The sequence below is a fragment of the Arachis ipaensis genome, chromosome B6, assembly GCF_059453495.1.
Source record: "Arachis ipaensis isolate K30076 ecotype BB chromosome B6, ASM5945349v1, whole genome shotgun sequence".
Classification (NCBI taxonomy): domain Eukaryota; kingdom Viridiplantae; phylum Streptophyta; class Magnoliopsida; order Fabales; family Fabaceae; genus Arachis; species Arachis ipaensis.
The window spans coordinates 133,175,548-133,183,420 of NC_142441.1; positions in this window are offsets into that span (position 1 = coordinate 133,175,548).

Sequence of the window (7,873 nt, forward strand, 5' to 3'; positions counted from 1 at the left end):
AAAATCAAAAATAGAATGAAAAATAGCACACTCTGGAGGAGAGCAGTCTGGCGTTTAAACGCCAGAAACAAGCATCTGTCTGGCGTTTAACACCAGAAACAGGTACCAAGCTGGCGTTTAACGCCAGAAACAAGCATCTACCTGGCGTTAAACGCCAGAAACAAGCTACATTTGGGCGTTTAACGCCAGAAATAGGCAGCAGTCTGGCGTTAAATGCCAGGATTGCATAGCAAGGGCGTTTTACACGCCTAATTAGAGCAGGGATGTTAAGTCCTTGACCCCACTTGATCTGTGGATCCCACAGGATCCCCACCACTTCTTCTCTCCTCTTCACACCTTTTCATAACTCTTTTCCCCAAAATAACCTCCACCAATCACCTCCAATTCCCCTCCAAAACCATCATACACCCACCTACACCCACCCACTCAAATTAAAACCATCACTCTTTCCTTTTCACACATCATAACCACCTTAAACCCCCGAGTGGCCGAACCATTCACACACCTCCATCTCCTCCATCTCTTCTTCTTCTCATCCTTTCTTTTTTCTTTTGCTCGAGGATGAGCAAACATTTTAAGTTTGGTGTGGAAAAAGCATTGCTTTTTTTTTTGTTTTTCCATAACCACTAATGCCTCAAGGGATGCACTTCCCTCCACAAAACTATTGGGAGAAAATCAATACCTCCCTAGGAGAATTAAGTTCCAATATGGGACAACTAAGGGTGGAGCACCAAGAGCACTCCATCATCCTCCATGAAATTAGAGAAGATCAAAGAGCTATGAGGGAGGAGCAACAAAGACAAGGAAGAGACATAGAGGAGCTCAAGAGCACCATTGGTTCTTCAAGAAGAGGAATACAACACCCTCACTAAGGTGGACTCATTCCTTAATCTCCTTGTTCTTATTTTTCTATTTTTCGGTTTCCATGCTTCATGTTTAATTATGTTTGTGTCTTTACTAGATGATCATTAGTGTTTAAGTGTCTATATCTTAAAGCTATGAATGTCCTATGAATCCATCACCTCTCTTGAATGAAAAATGTTTTAATTACAAAAGAACAAGAAGTACATGGTTTCGAATTCATCCTTGAAACTAGTTTAATTATTTTGATGTGGTGGCAACACTTTTTGTTTTTTGAATGAATGCTTGAACAGTGCATATGTCTTTTGAAGTTGTTGTTTATGAATGTTAAATATGTTGGCTCTTGAAAGAATGATGAAAAGGAGAAATGTTATTTGATAATCCGAAAAATCATAAAAATGATTCTTGAAGCAAGAAAAAGCAGTGAATACAAAAGCTTGCAGAAAAAAATGCAAAAAAAAAAGAGAGAAAAAGAAAAAGAAAAAGCAAGCAGAAAAAGCCAAAAGCTCTTTAAACCAAAAGGCAAGAGCAAAAAGCCAATAGCCCTTAAAACCAAAAGGAAAGGGTAATAAAAAGGATCCAAGGCTTTGAGCATCAGTGGATAGGAGGGCCTAAAGGAATAGAATCCTGGCCTAAGCGGCTAAACCAAGCTGTCCCTAACCATGTGCTTGTGGCGTGAAGGTGTCAAGTGAAAACTTGAGATTGAGCAGTTAAAGTCAAGGTCCAAAGCAAAAAAAAAAGTGTGCTTAAGAACCCTGGACATCTCTAATTGGGGACTTTAGCAAAGCTGAGTCACAATCTGAAAAGGTTCACCCAGTTATGTGTCTGTGGCATTTATGTATCCGGTGGTAATACTGGAAAACAAAGTGCTTAGGGCCACGGCCAAGACTCATAAAGTAGCTGTGTTCAAGAATCAACATACTGAACTAGGAGAATCAGTAACACTACCTGAATTCTAAGTTCCTATAGATGCCAATCATTCTGAACTTCAATGAATAAAGTGAGATGCCAAAACTATTCAAAAGGCAAAAAGCTACAAGTCCCGCTCATCTGATTGGAGCTAAGTTTCATTGATATTTTGGAATTTATAGTATATTCTCTTCTTTTTATCCTATTTGATTTTCAGTTGCTTGGGGACAAGCAACAATTTAAGTTTGGTGTTGTGATGAGCGGATAATTTATACGCTTTTTGGCATTGTTTTTACATAGTTTTTAGTATGATTTAGTTAGTTTTTAGTATATTTTTATTAGTTTTTAATTAAAATTTACATTTCTGGACTTTACTATGAGTTTGTGTATTTTTCTATGATTTTAGGTAATTTCTGGCTGAAATTGAGGGACCTGAGCAAAAATCTGATTTAGGCTGAAAAAGGACTGCAGATGCTGTTGGATTCTGACCTTCCTGCACTCAAAATGGATTTTCTGGAGCTACAGAACTCCAAATGGCACGATCTTAATTGCGTTGGAAATTAGACATCCAGGGCTTTCCATCAATATATAATAGTCCATACTTTGCTCGAGTTTAGACGACACAAACTGGCATTGAACGCCAGTTCCATGCTGCATTATGGAGTTAAACGCCAGAAACAGGTTGCAAAGTGGAGTTAAACGCCAGAAATAGGTTACAAACTGGCGTTCAACTCCAAGAGAAGCCTCTACACGTGTAAAGCTCAATGCTCAGCCCAAGCACACACCAAGTGGGCCCCGGAAGTGGATTTCTGCATCATTTACTCATTTCTGTAAACCCTAGTAACTAGTTTAGTATAAATAGGACTTTTTACTATTGTATTTACATCTTTGGAACATCTTTTGTACATCTTTGGATTATCTTTTGATCCTGTGATCACGTTTAGGGGGCTGGCCATTCGGCCATGCCTGGACCTTATCACTTATGTATTTTCAACGGTAGAGTTTCTACACTCCATAGATTAAGGTGTAGAGCTCTGCTGTTCCTCATGAATTAATACAAAGTACTACTATTTTTCTATTCAATTTAAGCTTATTCCTTCTCTAAGATATCCATTCGCACCCAAGAACATGATGAATGTGATGATTATGTGACGTTCATCATCATTCTCACCTATGAACGCGTGCCTGACAAACACTTCCGTTCTACATGCAAACAGGCTAGAATGAGTATCTCTTAGATATCTAATACAGAGGACCGAGTCCGAGATATTAGAGTCTTCGTGGTATAAGTTAGAACCCATTGATGGCCATTCTTGAGATCCGGAAAGTCTAAACCTTGTCTGTGGTATTTCGAGTAGGATCTGGGAAGGGATGGCTGTGACGAGCTTCAAACTCGCGAGTGCTGGGCGTAGTGACAGACACAAAAGGATAGTAAATCCTATTCTAGTATGATAAAAAATCAACAGATGATTAGCCATGTAGTGACAGCGCATTGGACCATTTTCATAGAGAGGATGGGATGTAGCCATTGACAACGGTGATGCCCTACATAAAGCTTGCCATGGAAAGGAGTAGGAATGATTGGATGAAGACAACAGGAAAGCAGAGGTTCAGAGGAATGAAAGGCATCTCTATACGCTTATCTAAAATTCTCACCAATGAATTACATAAGTATCTCTATCCTAGTTTATATTTCAATTATGTTTTAATTATCAAATCTCTATAACTATCTGAATCCGCCTGACTGAGATTTACAAGGTGACTATAGCTTACTTCAAGCTGACAATCTCCGTAGGATCGACCCTTACTCACACAAGGTTTATTACTTGGACGACCCAGTGCACTTGCTGGTTAGTTGTGCGAAGTTGTGATAAAGAGTTGAGATTACAATTGTGCGTACCAAGTTGTTGGCGCCATTGATGATCACAATTTCGTGCACCAAGTATCAACGGGAAGCCGAGAGAGACCTACAAAGGGAAGCTAGGCGATGTCGCGAATTAGAGGACAAGCTCCTAAAGCTCGAAGCCGATCTCAAAGCTAAAACTACTCGATCCAGCCACGACGATAGCTCCCGCAAGGACTAAGATCCATTCACCAAAGAGATCATGAAGGCCAAAATCCCAAAAGACTTCAAACTCCTCGATATGACTTTATACGATGGCACATCAGATCCCAGCCATCATCTCAGTAATTTCAGAAGTAGAATGTACCTTACCGACGCCTTAGATGCAGTCCACTGCAAAGCCTTCCCGACTACTTTAACAAAGACAACAATTAAATGGTTCGACAATCTGCCCCCTAGGTCCATCTCAAGCTTCGATGACTTAGCCAAGAAGTTTCTGGCCAGATTCTCTATCCAAAAAGACAAAACTAAGCACGCCCCAAGTCTATTAGGAATCAAGCAAGGAGATCGGGAAAGTCTTCGCAGCTACATAGAAAGATTCAACAAAGCATGTCTGGACATACAAAGTCTACGAACAGAGGCCGCCATTATGGGTCTCATCAATGGCTTGCGAGAGGGACTTTTTAGCCACTCTATATCGAAAAAACATCCCACATCTCTGAACGAAGTACAAGAACGAACAGAGAAGTACATTAACATGGAGGAAAACTCTCGACTAGGAGAGACCTCAAAATCCGGATTCTCCTACTCCTCCCGAGATAAGGATAAAGAGTCCAAGAAAAAAGAAGATCAGCATGGAGAAAAGATTAAGAAATACCACAATTACACCCCTCTTCGGGTATCTCTTGTAGATGTCTACCGAGAAGTATGCCATACTGAAAAGATACCTCCAACTCGACCACTCAAAAGCGAAAAAGGAGGAGGAGATCGGGCTGAATATTGTGAATACCATCGAATCTATGGACATTCCACCAACGAATGTTTCAACTTAAAAAATATCATAGAAAAACTGGTAAGAGAGGGAAAGTTAGATTGGTACTTAGCCAGCCGAGTAGACGAACTAAGAAAAAGAAGAAGGGACGAAGATATCGGACGGACTGAACGACCACCTCGTACACCTAAGAGACATGTCCACATAATACACGGAGGATTTGCAGGAGGAGGGATCTCTAAATCATCTCGCAAAAGACATCTTAAAGATGTATATCATGTCGAGGGAAGAGAGGAAGCACCCGACATCCGCACCCACAATCAGTTTTACTAAAGAGGACGCAGCCGGCATCATCTCGGGACATGACGATCCCATGGTCATCACTATCATATTGGCCAACACAAATCTCTACTGCACACTGGTAGATCAAGGAAGCTCGGCCGACATCTTGTTTAAAACTGCCTTCGACAAACTTGACCTGGAAGAAAAAGAACTCAGAGCATATCCAAACAACATGTTCGGGCTGGGAGACACTCCAATCCAACCACTTGGGTACATCTCACTACACACGACCTTTGGAAAAGGAAATCGGTCAAAGACACTCAATATAGACTACATCGTGGTCGACGTGAGTTTAGCCTACAATGCCTTAATAGGTCGAACAACGTTAAATGAGCTCGGCGCAGTAGTCTCGACTCCACACCTGTGCATGAAGTTCCCAACCACAGAAGGAATAGCTACAATAAAAGCAGACCAGAAGACCGCGCGCCGCTGTTATAATGAAAGTCTAAACCTCAGAGGCAGAGGAGAAGAATTCCACACCATCGAACTTGGTGGAGTTTGAGGGCGGGAAGAACTCCGTCCACAACCCGAAGGTGAAGTAGAAAAAGTCCAGATCGGAGATGCCCTAGACAAAACAACCAATATCGGCACAATCCTAAAAGGAGACATAAAAGAGTCGCTCATACAGTTCTTAAGAGACAATGTTGACCTCTTTACATGGAAAGCCGCAGACATGCCGGGCATAGACCCTAAGTTGATGTGCCACAAGCTGGCAGTTTATCCAGGATCTCGGCAAGTACAGTAGAGACGTAGAAAGCTCGGACCAAAACGATCCTAAGCTGTGCAAGAGCAGGTACAAGCTCTACTGGAGGCAGGATTCATAAGAGAAGTCAAGTACCCGCTATGGCTAGCTAACGTCGTCTTGGTGAAAAACAAACGGGAAGTGGCGGATGTGCACCGACTACACTGATCTCAATAAAGCCTGCCCAAAGGATCCTTATCCACTCCCAAGTATCGACACTCTGGTGGATGCCTCCTCTGGATACAAATACCTCTTGTTTATGGACGCCTATTCGGGATACAATCAAATCCCGATGTACCCACCCGATCAAGAGAAAACTTCATTCTTAACCCCAAAAGCAAACTACTACTACATCGTCATGCCTTTCGGACTCAAAAACGCATGAGCTACTTATCAAAGATTAATGAATAAGGTCTTTGCAGACCACATCAGGAAAATCATGGAAGTCTACGTGGACGACATGTTAATAAAGACACAAAGTGAAGAGACATTACTTTCGATCTCACCCAAGTATTCAACACTATAAGAAGGCATGGCATGCGACTTAACCCTACAAAATGCACCTTCGCAGTATAAGCTGGCAAATTCTTGGGTTTTATGCTCACACAAAGAGGAATCGAGGTGAATCCAGATAAATGCCGGGCCATACTCGACATGAAGAGCCCGACTTACGTCAAAGAGGTACAACAACTCAATGAAAGATTGGCAGCCTTGTCCAGATTTCTAGCCGGATCGGCAATAAGATCTCTACCCTTCTGCGCCACTCTAAGAAAGGGAAAGAGGTTCGAATGGACAATTGAGTGCGAGCAGGCCTTCCAAGATTTCAATAGCTTCCTGGGACAACCACCTATCCTAACTCGGCCACGAGAAGGAGAACCACTTATATTGTACCTCGCAGTAGAAAGTCGGACAGTAGCATCAGCACTGATTTGAGAAGACGACAGTGGGCTACAAACCTATATACTTCATCAGCAAAGTACCATAAGGATCTGAACTGAACTACCAAAAAATAGAAAAATTCGCCTATGCTCTCATATTAACATCTCGACGACTTCGTCCATATTTCCAAGCCCACATTATCAGGGTTCGAACCAACCAGCCCATAAAAGGCATTCTACAGAAAACAGATTTAGCCGAAAGAATCTTACAATGGGCAGTCGAGTTGTCCAAATTCGACCTTTAATATGAAGCTCAGACAGCCATCAAATCACAATATTTGGCCGACTTCATTACAGAATTTACAGACACCCTGGAAATCCCTACAGAATAGAATCTCTATGTAGACGGTTTCTCAAACAAAACCGGAAGTGGCGCGGGTGTGATAATTGAAAGCGACCAGGGAACCCAAATCAAACTTTCCCTCAAATTCAGATTCCTTGCCTTAAAGAACCAAGCTGAGTATGAGGCACTACTAGCTGGTTTGAAGTTGGCTAAGGAGGTTGGAGCTCAAAAGCTTATCATCTTCAGCGACTCACAGGTGGTCACTTCACAAATAGCAGGGAGTTACCAAGCCAAGGATCCCACCATGAAAAAGTACTTGGACAAAACCAAGGAACAGCTCGGACAACTCGGGGAATATGAGGTCCGCCACATACCCCGAGAACAGAATGCTCGAGCTGATGCATTCTCAAAATTAGCCAGCACCAAACCAGGGGGCAACAATAGAAGCCTTATCCAAGAGATGCTGCAGAACCCGTCAATCTCGGAAGAAGAAAAGATCCTAGCCATAATAGGTCTGGATCAAGGATGGATGACTCCCATAATTAATTACCTCAAAATAGAAACACTCCCTACAGATAAGAAGGAGGCAAAGAGGTTAAAATGGGAGGCACAATACTACACCATCATAAATAATACTCTGTACAAGATAGGGATTTCGACACCACTATTAAAATACGTGCCAACTTCCAACACAAAAGAAGTTTTAGAAGAAGTACACAGTGGCATCTGTGGCAACCATCTCGGAGCACATGCACTTACCAAAAAAGTACTCCAAGCCAGATTTTATTGGCCGACCTTACAAAAAGAAGCAACAGAATTGTGAAAACATGTCCACCATGTCAGAAACATGCCAACTTTCACATCGCTCCGCCAGAGGAGCTCATCAGCGTAACCTCACCCTGGCCATTCGCAAAATGGGGACTCGATCTTCTCGGACCTTTCCCTCAAGGATCAGGACAAGTCA